Here is a 14,506-nt window from a genome sequence, read left to right as displayed (position 1 = left end):
TGGTTATATTGGATGGAATAGCCATGCTTTTTCTTTATGGTATCTCAAGATATCCATTCTTCCTATCTTCCTTCTTGATTTTCCTACTTCTATCCTCCTTCTCTCCATCAAATATGTTACTGAGCACTTACCACGTGGAAGTTTGTTTTCCCACATCTAATAGCATGTTGGAAATGGCCTGTCCTCAAGTTGTTTATGTTATAGTAGAGAAATCGTGGAATAGAGATAGGAGAAGGACAAGGTTCCAGAGTAATGCAGGTGGCAGAGTGGTTTTATCTCCTTACAATAGGAGAGAAGGTCAGAGAAGGCTTTGCAGAGCAAGTGATGTAATGAGCCTTGAAGGGATCAATAGGGCTGAGTTGGAAAAAGGATAGTGGATGACGTTTATTCCAGGCAGTGACCCAGGGTACAACGGGACTCAGAGCAGGAGGGTGTGAGAAAGACCCCCATCAGCTTAACAGCACAGTGGGGTGGGGGATATCAGGCTTTGGGGATGAGTCCAATAAAGGCTAAAAAGATACATTGAAAAAAAAAATACTTTGTGCTTTATTCTCTTGGCAAGTAGCGCTAGCATTTTGCAGAAGAGTGACAAAGTCAGCTTGGCGTTTTATGAAGTTGTCTTTGGGGGCCATGTAAAAGCCACCTGACGAAAAAGAGGAGATGAGAAGCAGGAGGAAGGGCACTTGGGTGTCAGTAAGATTCACGAGAAAACATGACTGCTGTAGCATTTTAATTTAATTTCAAGCCAGTTACCCAATGTCTTCATTTGTATAAACCATATTAAATGCGTGTCCATAAGTCCACAAAAGAACACTTAATTTGCCCCAGAAATTTATACATTTTGCAGTTAAACACCACCCTGCCATTCTTTGAGATGCAGCTTTATAAAGGCAGGCCTTTCCCCGGGGTTATTTTAACTCACATTATTTTTGTGACATGTATGCGTTTACGAAAAGAAAAAGACTATTTAAATTTGCCCAGAGACGGTTTCACTACACAGGACAAGGAGTCTGCTAATTCTAATTGGAGAGTATTTGTAGGTTTGCCTGGTGAGGCCTATTTAAACCAGATAGACTTCCGACCGTGGGCAATGACAAGTCTGCATTTTAAATTCATTTTTTAAACAGTAACATTCTGCAAATGTTTACTGAGTTCCAACTATGTGCCAGGCACCAAGACTGCAGAAGAGCAGCTTATGCAGGGTCCTGTGGTAGGAAAGCAGATGCTGCAATCCATTCAGGCTGCTGTAACAGAATACCATAGATGGGGTGGCTTAAAGAATTGTAGTTTATTTCTCGCAGTTCTGGAGGCTGGAAGACCATGATCAAGGGACTGGTAGATTTCATTTCTTGGTAAGAGCCTGTTTCCTGGCTCACAGACAGCTGTCGTCTCGCGGGGGAAGGGGCAGAGAGGGAGACACAGAATCCAAAGCAGGCTCCCGGCTCTGGGATCTCAGCCCACAACCCCACGCAGGGCTCGAACCCACGGGCCACGAGATCATGACCTGCGCTGAAGTCGGACGCTCAACCGACGGAGCCACCCAGGCGCCCCAAAGACCTCTGTGATTTAGAATGAACTATATATGAGACTGTCTCCACCGGATGAAACTCCATGCATGTAGTCTCCTTTCATTCCCTCCATCCCTAAGGAAATTGTAAACATTTCAAGTTCAAAACAAAGCAACACAGCTCAGTGGAAGGCCCGCCAGAGCTGGGATTGGGGAGACATGGCTAGGGTAACGTCAATTTCCTCATTCGTGAAATGGGGAGTAATCTCCCCTAGCCTGTGGGCTTGTTGTAAAGATAAAATAAAGAGCCTGGCACCTAGCAGGGCCAGGGGTTGACTGTTAGATCACCGGCCCTGGTGTCCTTTTGAATCATCCGAATGATCTGTCAGGGTGGGCGGCATCCTGCAGTAGAGCCCTGGGGCCCGGCTCCCCCATGCTCTCCAGCGGGGCTTGTGGGGCTTACTCACACCCATGGCCGCCCGCCTTTCCTGCCCTGGAGCTGTTTACAGGTGTCACTTCTCAATTTTTCTCTCCCTTCACCTGTTGGCATTTGCACAGTCCCGCACCGCAGTATACAGAAGATATAGTAATATTTGCCATCTAAGTAAGAAAAAAAAAGATGAAATCGAACCCAAATCCAGCTCTGACAACACTAGACATGGCCCTTATTTCAACGTGTGGCCCTTTGTAGGCTGGTGGGCTATGTTCAGCTTTTGGAGGCTCTGATTTCTGCTCTTGGATGAACTCAAGCATCATTTTTTCATCTACCTGTCGAGGTAATGGTTCTCTCCCCGGCGATGCTAAACTTTGACCTCAGGCTTTCTAGGCTTCTAAGCACCCTTGCTGATGTCTGAGTGGCACCAGGCCCTGTGGCTTGGATGTTGAAATGCTCATTTCGGACTTGCTGACCAACCGCTGCAATAACATTCTGGCCTCACACCTAGTATTCATCGTGACATTTCTTCATTCTGTTCTGAAATGTAGGTCCAGAAAGTCTTTCTGTCTTTTTCTTTCTCTTCAGTCTCCAGGGTTACCTTTAATCTCTGCGTGCTCCAGGGGACAGCCGGGCTTTACACCAGGTTTATGGGTAAGAAAGAATTACTTCCAGATCGGGTGTTATTTGAAAGGCAGGTACGCACGCACACACACACACACACACACACACACACACACAGAAACCAAAGTTTGTTTTCCTTAAGTTTTTATTTATTGTTTTTCTTATTTATGACTTTGTGTACTTAGGTGCTTACTGAGCAATTTCTTGCCTCCTCTATCAGACTCATTTCTCTTCTCCCAAGTGTGGTGCAATATACCTTACATTTACTTGACAGCAGAAGTTTTTTATTTGGCACTTTTAAATATTCTAGAATCTCCACAGTCCATTATTTACGGATTATGCTTTCAAGAAGGGGGTTGAAAACAGACATTGGTGCTGTAACATCTGTCTATTTTCTGAGAAAGTCAATGGAAGGCTAGTACTATTTTTTTAGTATTTATTTATCTTTGAGACAGAGACAGACAGACAGAGTGTGATCAGGGGAGAGGCAGAGAGAGAGGGAGACACAGAATCTGAAGCAGGCTCATCTCTGAGCTGTCACACAGAGCCCGATGTGGGGCTTGAACTCACAAACCTTGAGATCAAGACCTGATACCTAACCGACTGAGCCACCCAGGCGCCCCAGAAGAGTAGTACTCTTGAAAAATAATCTAGGTAATTCTTGCTGGCAACATCCAACATCCAACATCCAACATCCATTCTTGCTGATGGATGTAAACAGTACAATGGTGGAACTTGCATGCCATGGTTATTCAAAAAATCCTCGTTGGCATTTTCAGTGAGAAGAGTTCCTTTCCTATCATACTTTTACAAAATCAGAGTGATATCTGTCTGGCATCTACCACATTAATGGAATGTTTGCCAAGTAAATTATCTTCTTTTTACCTCTCTACAACCCTGTTTTTTTTCCCAAAAAGAGCTCTCTTTGTACCACTTTTTTTTTAATTTTTTTTCAACGTTTATTTATTTTTGGGACAGAGAGAGACAGAGCATGAACGGGGGAGGGGCAGAGAGAGAGGGAGACACAGAATCCGAAGCAGGCTCCAGGCTCTGAGCCATCAGCCCAGAGCCTGACGCGGGGCTCGAACTCACGGACCGCGAGATCGTGACCTGGCTGAAGTCGGACGCTTAACCGACTGCGCCACCCAGGCGCCCCATGTACCACTTTTAAATACACCTACAATCCAATGGGTAGAGCTAACATATATATAAGCAAAATGTAGTATTTAACATTGGAGTCACTAATTTTATGGAAATACACATGGTGTTTAGAACATCAACTTTTTCGGGCCTTCCTTAACACTAATTTAACATTTTCAAATATTTGAAATATTATAACTAATATATTTTAAAAAGGAAAAAAAATACATTTGGAAAGAAGGGAGGAAAAGAGCATAGGAAAAAGGGGAGAAGAGCAAACAAGAAAGAAGAAAAGAAAATTTACTCAGTGCAGGATAGGAGAGTTACAAATATGGAAAGATGGATTAGGATATACCTTGTGATATATAGTTATATATTTATGTATATTATACTTATATAAATATATGCTTAAATATGTATATGTTAAGCTTATATAAATATATGCTTATATGTTTATATATATTATACTTATAAATATGTGCTTATATTTATAAGTATAAATATATGCTTATGTTTATATATATTATACTTATATAAATATATGCTTATATTTATATATATCATATTATATATATATATAACATATATATATAAATGCAGATACATATGAAAATAAAGAGACAAATTTGTGCATTTTTCCAACTCTGTCTGTTGAGGATGCCTGGAAGAAATGTCATGCCAGAACACGATCCACAAAAAGATACCAGGACTCTTTTGAGAAAAGCTCATTTAGGAACTGCGGGAAATGGGCCTGGAACTTACTTTTGATCCAGAAGGAAGAAAGTCTTCAAAGAATGAAGAAGATAAATAAATATACACGTGTGCGCATGCACACACACACACACACACACACACACACATGCACACACGAGACAGCTTGAGGGCACATCCAGATCTTGGATAATTTGCACATAAAAATAAATGATGATATGAAGTGTATTATGAACCATTGATTAAAATATGAACCCATGAGTCCATAATAACATAATTAAATAAATTAACAAATGAACCTATAAATGGAAGAGATGGAACCCTTTTCCTACAGCAGAATATTCCAGTTCACCATTAGGGAAGGGGATGATGAAGCTAGAACTAATCTCCATTAGAATGGTAAAACCAACGGACAAAAGTTTAAGAAGACAGCTGGGTACCTTAACCAAAGGATCGGAGTTAATATCAGCAACAAGCCAGCATTACGAGGATACAACATTGTGTCTATGGTGTTCCTGCCTTTTTGATGCATGATTTGAATTTAACCATGAAGAACAACAGACAAATCCAAATTGAGGGATATTCTGTAAACTAACTGGCTTTCACTATTTAAAAATATCACGGCCAAGGAGGACAAAAAGGGCTGATGGATTATTTGTTCTCTGGAAATAACCACTGAAATATTTAAGGATGAAGGGGAAGGGAAATGATATCTTCAACTTATTTTCAAATGGTCTACATGCATGCACGCATACACACACACACACACACACACACACACACACCCAGAAGGAAAGAAGATAAAGTGAAAGAGAACATGGCAAGATGAGGGGGTTGAGGTTATTGTAAATAATGGGTAAATATGGGCATATGGCTCTATAGAAATTCCTTTTACTTTTCCTGTAACTTGTCTGTGAGTCTGAAATTATATAAAAATAAAGAGATATTTTTAAAAGTTCTAGATGAAAAAGAAAAAAAAAATCACCCAACACGAAGACATTCCTTCTCTTAAAAAACATCAGCAGCCCGGTTAGAACTAAGAAGTGATATTCCAGATGTGTTAAGCAGTAAGTTCAATGTCTGGCTGCAAAAATATTTAACTTCTAGTGTGTAATAGCCCCCAAATGAGGTTGAGACAAGTTGCTTTTACCAAACACGCTGACATTTCTAAACTCAAGAATTTGTATGTTTGAGACAAACCAGCCTCATATATAATTTCTTTTATTTATGAGACCTGTTCAAGTCTAGGTAGTCTATAATATCAAGACTACTCTACTGGTAAATGCTTGGCATTGTTTAGATTTAATCAAGGTCTTTCTGTCTCAGATCCTTCACACAATATTCCCTTTGGAAAAGTAATACTGTGCAGAGCAAAACTGCTATGCTCTGATGCCTAACAGAAGGAGATCAGGGGCATTTGTTTCTTTGGAGAATGTCCTCATCATTGTCACAAGTTGAGACAAGTCATGTGATGTGCCTACTACATTCCTTAAGGTCCACAAATATCAGATAGAAGATATAGCAGTCCAAATTAGAATGTGGCACTTTCAGACATAAGTGAGAAAAATGAGAGGCATATATCAGGCCAAAGCAAGAAGAAAATGTACAGCCATCCATTTGAGCAGTGGAGATAAAAGCTGTGGAATGTGTAACACATTGGCAGTTTTTCCTAGTTTGGAGGAATAAAAAGCAACTTGTGTTGTTAGGAGTGCCTTGATACTTACTACAAAGTTTAGCTCAAGAGATACAGTTTTGCATTCATCGTTCTTCATTTTTTTATACCAGTGCATGGATTTTCACTGCAGTCACATAAAACATATTGGGAGTTCAGTTTCTATGGAATAAAATTCCCAAAACTTAGAAATATTCTACATATTCTTAGGGTATTATCAACATTGATAATTCTCAAAGTGTGTGGTGCTTTGCTGTTTGCATTGCTTTTGCAAACTTCAAGTGTTATTTTGTATCTAGTTTTTTTTGTGTGTGTGTGTGTTAGACATTGTGAGATTAGTCCTGTTGCATATAGTTGTGGTTTGTTTTCCTTTTGAATGAATGTGATACAATTTATATACCTATTCAGCTGCATTTCGGATGTTTCTACTTTGAGGCTTTTCTGCCTGCCCTTTGGTGAACATATGAAGGTATTTCTTAAGTAGCTGGTGTTGACTCAAACAAATCTTTTAGAATGTCTAAAAAACAAAAAGAAAAACAAAAAAAGAAAGAGGAAGAGAGCTTTACTGCAGTTCAAGTTAGGACAGCTGGGTGTAGTTTTCATAAGGAAGAGAACGCTCTAGTAAGGAAACACTTGATGTAGGGTTACATTTTTTACATGAAAAGTTACAAATTATTAGACAAAGAACATTTCAGAAAGTTGCAACCCTTAAGTTTCTAGTATATGCAGAGCTGTTTGACTTTAATATTATGGGAACCAGAGAAGTTTCTTCCTTTTTCCTATTGTGTGTGTGTGTGTGTGTGTGTGTGTGTGTGTGTTCCAAATGCTCTTCTTTTGGTTATTTTCATTAATGAAGCAGATGTACAACGTGTGCTTGGGGCAGAAATTGAGCCCATGTTTTGAGATTCTGCCGGGTCATTTTGACCTTGGTAAATGTTGAAGTATAGCTTCCCTCTGAGCCGGGGAACGGGACCCACACACATTAAAACTTGAAACTGTTCTTGGTGTGCCTGGGTGGCTCCGTTGGTTGAGCAACTGACTTCGGCTCAGGTCATGATCTTGCAGTTCACAGGTTGGAGCCCCATGTCTGGTTCTGTGCTGACAGCTCAGAGCCTGGAGCCTGTTTTGGATTCTGTGTGTGTGTGTTTCTCTCTGCCCTCCCCTGCTTGTGTGCTCGCTCTCTCTCTCTCTCAAATAAATAAACATTGAAAAAAAATTATTTGTTTAAAAGTATCGGAGAGCCACTGAAACAACAGAAACCAGAAAGGCTAAGATTCCAGAGGGGGGAGAAGGCAGAAAATGCGAGTGTATCATGCGTGGCTGCTTTTGTTCCCAGAGGAACTGAAGGATCTTGGTGTGGGCAAGAGGTTGAGGATCCAGGATCCGTCCTGGGAAGAGAACTGGGAAATGACAAACAAGGAAGACCTTCTGTGGTTCTATAAAGATGGAAAGACAAAAGTGGGGACTGGAAGGGCAGCCAACACACAGTCACGTTCTCCCTCGACGCATTTGCTAAATTCTGAAGTCGTGTGAGGTGGGTGGGTCCCAGTCACCTGATCTGGAGGGCTCTGTGCCAAACACACAGGCAGCCAGAGGTTGGCTGAGGCTTAACTTTGCAAAAATGGCCTCAAATGGCTTCTGGATTGAAGAGAAATAATAAGCCTGCACCTTTGCTGACTGGTAGAGGGGAAGGGTGGCTGATTCCAAAGATGGTAATCTCATATGAAATAGCAAATACTTTCATAAGCAATTGTTCTGTTCGAGTTCTTACTTTTATCTATTTTGTCCATCTTTTTTGTAATTTCCTTGAAAATATGAATAGTTAGTTAATGTCCTGTCTGCTACCTCTAACATCTGCACCACCCGAGCCTGTTTTATTGTCCTTGTTCCCCTTAGTTTCAGTCACATTATCCTATCTCTTGATTGGCCCGGACATTTTTTTTTTATTATTATTGAATATTGAACACAGATCTCTGATCTTCTGAAATTTGCATTTCGCCATCTATTTTATTGAAGTGGTTAATTTAAATCAATTTCAGGTCTAGGTCTGAGTACCTGGCATCCAGTTCATTTGTGACTCCGTTGCCTTTTGATTTGGGGGTGCTGTTTAGTGTTATTTATTGTGATTTCCATTGAACGGCAAGTATTGTTTACGGCGAGTATGATAGATTCTGCATGATGCTTTCCCTGCGGTGAGGAGTCACCCCATCCTGCAGCTAGGTAAGGGGAGTTTCCCTCAATCCGACCAGAAAATGTGGGACCCAACCGAGGTTTAGAGTCTAGTCAAGTCTTGGTCTACTTTTCACCTCCAATTCCTGGAGGAGAGCTTGCCAACAGTCCCGACTGAAAGACTGGAGTGCTTTCTAGAACCTCTTTTCCTTGGCAGTCCTAAATTCCAGTTTTTGTTTACCCAAATGCTGTGAGATTGCCAAAAACTCCCTTCTCCTCTTCAGCTGCTTTTTACTTAGCTTCTTAACCTCTGACACCGCTCAATAAGGAATTGGCAAATGCTGAATGGAGTGTACGAAGAATGTCAGGCTCATTTCTCTATGCTTCTTTATCTTCCGTGATCTTGTTTCCTCAAACCCTTGACACCTCATTGGCCCGAACTCCAGTTTTTGTCTTCCGGCCCTGTGATATTTTCAAAAGCTCCACTGCCCTCTCTGACTCCTGGCAGCCATCTTCTGCCTGGCTTCAAAATCACTTCCATCGAAGATGAACAAATGCCCCAAAAGGAAAAAGAGGGATGTGTACATTCAGCTCGTCTTAATGGCTATCATTTCTTCCTGGGATCTTAGCCCCCAAATCCTAGGCACGTTTCCAATGTCTCCACACAGATTTGATTTATCTATCCTACCTGACTTTTCCAGTTATCCTTGGTGTTATACGGGTTTGTTATAAGCTGGCCAGTCATGGCCAGAAACACAAGTCCCTTCACATTTGTGTTTTATTAATCCTAAGTTAAATATCTTACCTGCGTTTTACAAATGAGGTAAGATTTTATTTATGTGTTTCTTTCTTTATTTCAAAGTTTATGTATTTATTTATTGAGAGAGCGAGAGACAGCATGAGCAGGAGAGAGGCAGAGAGAGAGAGAGAGGGGAGAGAGAGGATCCTAAGCAGGCTCAGCACTGGCAGAGCAGAGCCTGACATGGGTCTTGAACTCACAAAGCGTGAGGTCAAGACCTGAGCTGAAACCAAGAGTCAGACCCTTGACCAACTCAGCCACACAGGTGCCCTAAATGGTAAAAATTTTAATGAATACATGTGGTTTACCCCCAGTTAGCAAATGGTAGATCTTGAATCCTGAGTTCCGATTCCAAGTTCAGGGCTCTATACTCCATCATAGTGGCCCTTATTCTCTTAACTAAACTAACATCCGATCAGTTGATGAGTATATTGTCTGAGATGGTCATAACACCTAGTTTTTTGTATGCTAATGAAATACACACATATGTATGTTATTTTTCTTTTTTTCAACTGGACCATAATTCTTCTGGTCTGACACTCGACTGAAGTAAACGATCATATTACTAATTCATTCTCCATATATTTCATAGATTTAAACTTCATGTCAATTAAAACTTCTTCAAAACCAACCCAAACACATTCATAACAACCTGGCTTTTAGAAGTATATGCATTTTGTAGATTCTAATAAGTCCTAACATGTAATTTTAGGTTCTTTTTCAGTAATATAATAAAAAATAATGATTGATCACCTGAATGAAGTATCATTGCTTCCCCGATACTTATATGCAATATGTTCTATAGAGGACATATATCATCCTCATTTGATAAAGGAGAGAGCCAAAGCTTAGACATCTGTTAAAAATTTGCTTAAGAGTAGGGGCTCCTGGGTGGCTCAGGCGGTTGAGTGTCCAACTTGGGCTCAGGTCACGATCTCGCAGTTTGTGAGTTGAGCCCTGCATTGGGCTCTGTGCTGACGGCTCAGAGCCGGCTTCTGATTCTGTGTCTCCCTCTCTCTGTGCCCCTCCCCCGCTCATACTCTGTCTCTCTCGGTCTCTCAAAAATGAATAAACGTTAAGAAAGTTTTTTTTTTTTTTAAATTTGCTTAAGAGCAGATATTTGTGAATACAATCAAATTTAGGTCTGAACCACACAGCCTAATCTGGAGCCCACATCACTAAATACATGTAACACTATCCCCACACCCAGGGTAGAATACTCTTACTTCTCTCTTTGAAATTTTAATGTCTATTGATCGCCTACTTTTATCGATGGTGAAAGAAAGTGTTTATACAGCTGAGCGAATTGAGTGTGTATGTATTATAGTTGCCGTGGTAGATATACAAAAGTGACAGAAACTTCCAATTTAGTTGGTAAGTGAGAATGCCAGCCTAAGAAATGCCCGCTGCAAAGTGTCACTAAGAGCTGACTGACACAGATAAGAGACTTACGAATTTGGACAGTGGGAGGGCTGTGAGCCTATTCTTGGCAATAACTGCCCGGAGGAGGACAGCTCTGGGAGCTCATCTTGAAGGTCAGGGTCTAGAGCAGGGAAGACAAGAGCAAAGCAACTCGGGCAAAGGAACTTCAGAGGCCCAAATGTCCATGGTGTCTCGTTGTCAATGCATGGGCATCACGAGTCTTTTTACTGGGGGTACCTGGGTGGCTCAGTTGGTTGAACAACTGACTCTTGACTTTGGCTCAGGTCATGATCTCAGAGGCCTGGGGTCAAATCCCACATCGGGCTCCATGCTGAGTGTGGAGCCTGCTTCAGATTCTCTCTCTCTCTCCCTCTGCCCCTTTCCCCCACTCGTGCTCTCTTTTTCTTGCTCTCTCTAAAATCCAGATGGAAGAGTCTTCTTATTGTTCTCCTTTATGAACTTAATATCTTTGAAAAATTTTAACATTTTATTATATGTGCCTTTTAAAGAGAAAAACTAGGCAGAGCTGTTCCTGCGGTATAATTGGAATAGGATAACCGATGCAATATTCTGCCCACCAACATTGTCCCCTTGCTGGTGTTTGTATCCATCCACTTGTTCGAGTTCTCAGTAGCTCTAATAAATGCAGTTATCTTTGAAATGGGTGTGGCTCAAGATATTGTCATATGTTAACGGTTTACTTATTTATTTATTTTATTTTTTCAGAACTTACTTAAATGACTTGCTCAGTTCCCCCCCCCCTCTTTTTTTTAATGTTTATTTTTGAGAGAGAGCATGCACACCAGTGGCGGAGGGGCAGAGAGAGGGGGACAGAGGATCCAAAGCAGGCTCCATGCTGACAGCAGAGAGCCTGATGAGGGGTTCGAACTCATGGGCTGTGAGATCATGACCTGAGCCAACGCAGGACGCATAACTGACTGAGCCACCCAGACGCCCCTATTAACAGTTTACTTTAAGCTAATTAATGTAGTCTCTCCTTACTTTGTCTGAAAGTGTTAGTTGTGTACTGGGTTAGTGATTGGTTCAGCACAATAGGACTTGGTCAGTGACTGCCAATCCCTACATTTTTTGCCCCCGCTTCTAATTCAGGGCCAGCCGGGGAAAGCCAAATATACCTCCCAAACCAATCATTAAAAGCCCTGCTTTTAGACAGCCTGCCTCCAGATTCCTCCTGCTAACAACCTTCAATAAGAGCATACTAGCATCTTCCTTTTTGTTTTTTACCCTAAAACTTACCATTTTCCCCTTCCCACATCACCCCACAAGTAATGGTGGCTGACTCCTCAGCTGTAGCACAGTCTGAATAAATAGAATCTATTTGTTCTAATTTGGAGATGGGAGGTGGTCTCAGTTTATTTCCATACATGCTACTGGAGGGCAAATAAAATTTTGTTTAATTAAAAAAAATTAATGTTTATTTATTTTGAGAGACATTCAGACAGACAGAGTGAGAGTGGGGGAGGGGCAGAGAGAGAGACACACACACACACAGAGAGAGAGAGAGAGAGAGAGAGAGAGAATCCGAAGCAGGCTCCAGGCTCTGAGCCATCAGCACAGGGGCTTGAACTCATGAGCTGTGAGATCATGACTTGAGCCCAAGTTGGACGCTCAACCTACTGAGCCACCCAGGAGCCCCATTTTTTTAATGTTTTATTTATTTTTGAGAGACAGAGAGAGAGAGAGAGAGAGAGAGATTGAGTGGGGGAAGTGCAGAGAGAGAGGGATCTCACAGAATCCTAAGCAGGCTCCAGGCTCTGAGCTGTCAGCACAGAGTCCGACATGGGGCTGGAACCCACAAACCGTAAGATCGTGACCTGAGCCAAAGGCAGCCGCTTAACAGACTGAGCAACCCAGGCGCCCTGCAAACAAAATGTTTATTGAGACTTTCAGGTCTCAAGTACTCTGTCCTCTGTGAGGGTGTTGAAAGACTAGAAATAGTCCCTGGCCTCGTGAATGGGACTGACAGTGTAGTAGGAGAGACAGAATAACACCTCCTCCCCACAAAAGTTAAAATAAAATAGATGCATAAAATGATAAAATGACATAAGATAGTCACAAACTGTGCTCATGAAACAAAGGGGCTGTTTTGAAGGAGAGGGGAGTAACTTCTCAAGTTGATATGGGCAGATCTCCCTAAAGATGCAGAATGAGGGAGACTGGCCTAGAATAGAATTTCCGAGGCAGAGGTAGGGATGAGCTAGGACGGACTGTGTGGAGTGCTCTGGGCGTGAGGGAACATTCTGAAGCAAGTATTCTTCCATTTTACAGATGGGAAAAGTGGGGCTCAGAGTGAAAGAGTTCTCCAGAGTTTCACAGCCTGTGACTGGCAGTGAGAGAGAGTTTCTATCTCAGTTTCTCCTACATCCCTGCCCTCCAGGGCTTCTAGGACAGCTGGCTTAGGTGTAGGTTATTTGAATGAAGGAGTAAGGAGAGGGGGGAAAGTATTAATGGAAGGCAGAGTCTGAATTTGCAGGATAGAAAGGATTTTTGAGTTGGACACGTCGGGAAATAAGATAAACTTAAAAAAAAAATGAGGGGCACCTGGGTGGCTCAGTCGGTTAAGTGTTGGACTTTGGCTCAGGTCATGATCTCCCAATTTATGGGTTTGAGCCCCATGTGGGCTCTGTGCTGTCAGCACAGACCCTGGAGCCTGTTTCGGATTCTGTGTCTCCCTCTCTCACTCTGCCCCTCTGCCACTCCTCTCTCTCTCTCTGGACTTTGTCTCTGTCTCTCTCTCTCAAAAATAAATAATAAACATTAAAAAAAAAGTGTTGGCAGGATCCATTAAGGGAGCAAACAAAAACTTTTGAGAGGATTGGTAGATTCCGTGGCAGATGTAGCCTCCAGGGTCCCTCACTGTAGACAGTCCTTCCGCTCTATTTAGGGAGCTGGCTGTTTTTGGTTTTCCTTAGTTTGTTTCTGGAATTTGAGCCTGTATCATTTATTTAACCTTCCTCTTCTCCCCTCTCTACTGCCTAAACAAGAAGGAAAAGAAAAAGACACATGATACAAGTTCCCTCTCTCTTGTTTTACCTTGGTGTCATGTCTGGGACAAATCCACGCTCGGAGAATGGCTTCGTTGTCCATTAAGGGCCTGGTGCTGCCTGCTGGTCCCCCAGGTAGCCCTTTCCATCAGCCCGATGCTTCCACGTCACCTGTGACTCAGAAGCCCAGGTCCCCAAACACCTCCTTGGCTGAGAGTCCACACTAGGAAAATAGCGCTCAGTCCACGCTGAAAGTGACCACGGTGCTCATCAAAACATGCTGTGTCTGGCAGGATCTTCCCGTGCCGCTCTGATTGTTGTGTTGCTGTCATTTTATGATTTCTTAGGGATTCGGTGACTCACTGATCTCAAGGTTTTTGTGACCGTCGTGTCTCCTGAAAATTACAGATACCTAGTGGGACCTGTTTAAGCATCGCCGCGAAGCTTCAAGGAGGAAGCATGCCGCCCTTTCTCTGTTTGGAAGGGCTGAGCATCAACCGTCACCAGAGCTCCCAGAAGTGGCCCCTGATGCAACCGAGGAGTTTGGGAGACAAGCTGGAGGGTCCCATCACTCCACACGTAAAGAATACACACAAGAGCAACGTTTCTCCAATGTGTTGTCACATGGGTGAGACTCTGGAGATGTGAGACTCGGGCTCTGGAGATGTGAGTGTGGGTGGAGAGAGAAGGTGGGACTTGAGGCTGAAAAGAACACAGCTTTCCTCTGGGTGGAGCACCACAGCTTTTATGTGGTCATCCTACCTTGTGTTACGTGAAGGGAAGCAGAAATGAAATTATGGTGGGACTGATGATTATATTGCCTGTGTACAGTTCCGTTTATGAGCTGTTCATCTCTAGCCAAGTCACATCGCATTATGTAATGATACTATTGCCTCTCTCCAGAAGACAGAGTTTAAGAAAATGATCTCCAAGTACTTTGAAATACTAATTCTGCAAAGACTTCGCTCTGATGGGTGTGCAACAATGCAAATGCTTCTTGGCATTCCTCGCTGGGAATCAGAAG

The sequence above is a fragment of the Leopardus geoffroyi genome, chromosome C1 (genome assembly GCF_018350155.1).
Source record: "Leopardus geoffroyi isolate Oge1 chromosome C1, O.geoffroyi_Oge1_pat1.0, whole genome shotgun sequence".
In the NCBI taxonomy this organism is placed as follows: domain Eukaryota; kingdom Metazoa; phylum Chordata; class Mammalia; order Carnivora; family Felidae; genus Leopardus; species Leopardus geoffroyi.
The sequence above is the reverse complement of the archived record's forward strand: the minus strand, read 5'-3'. Positions refer to the sequence as shown.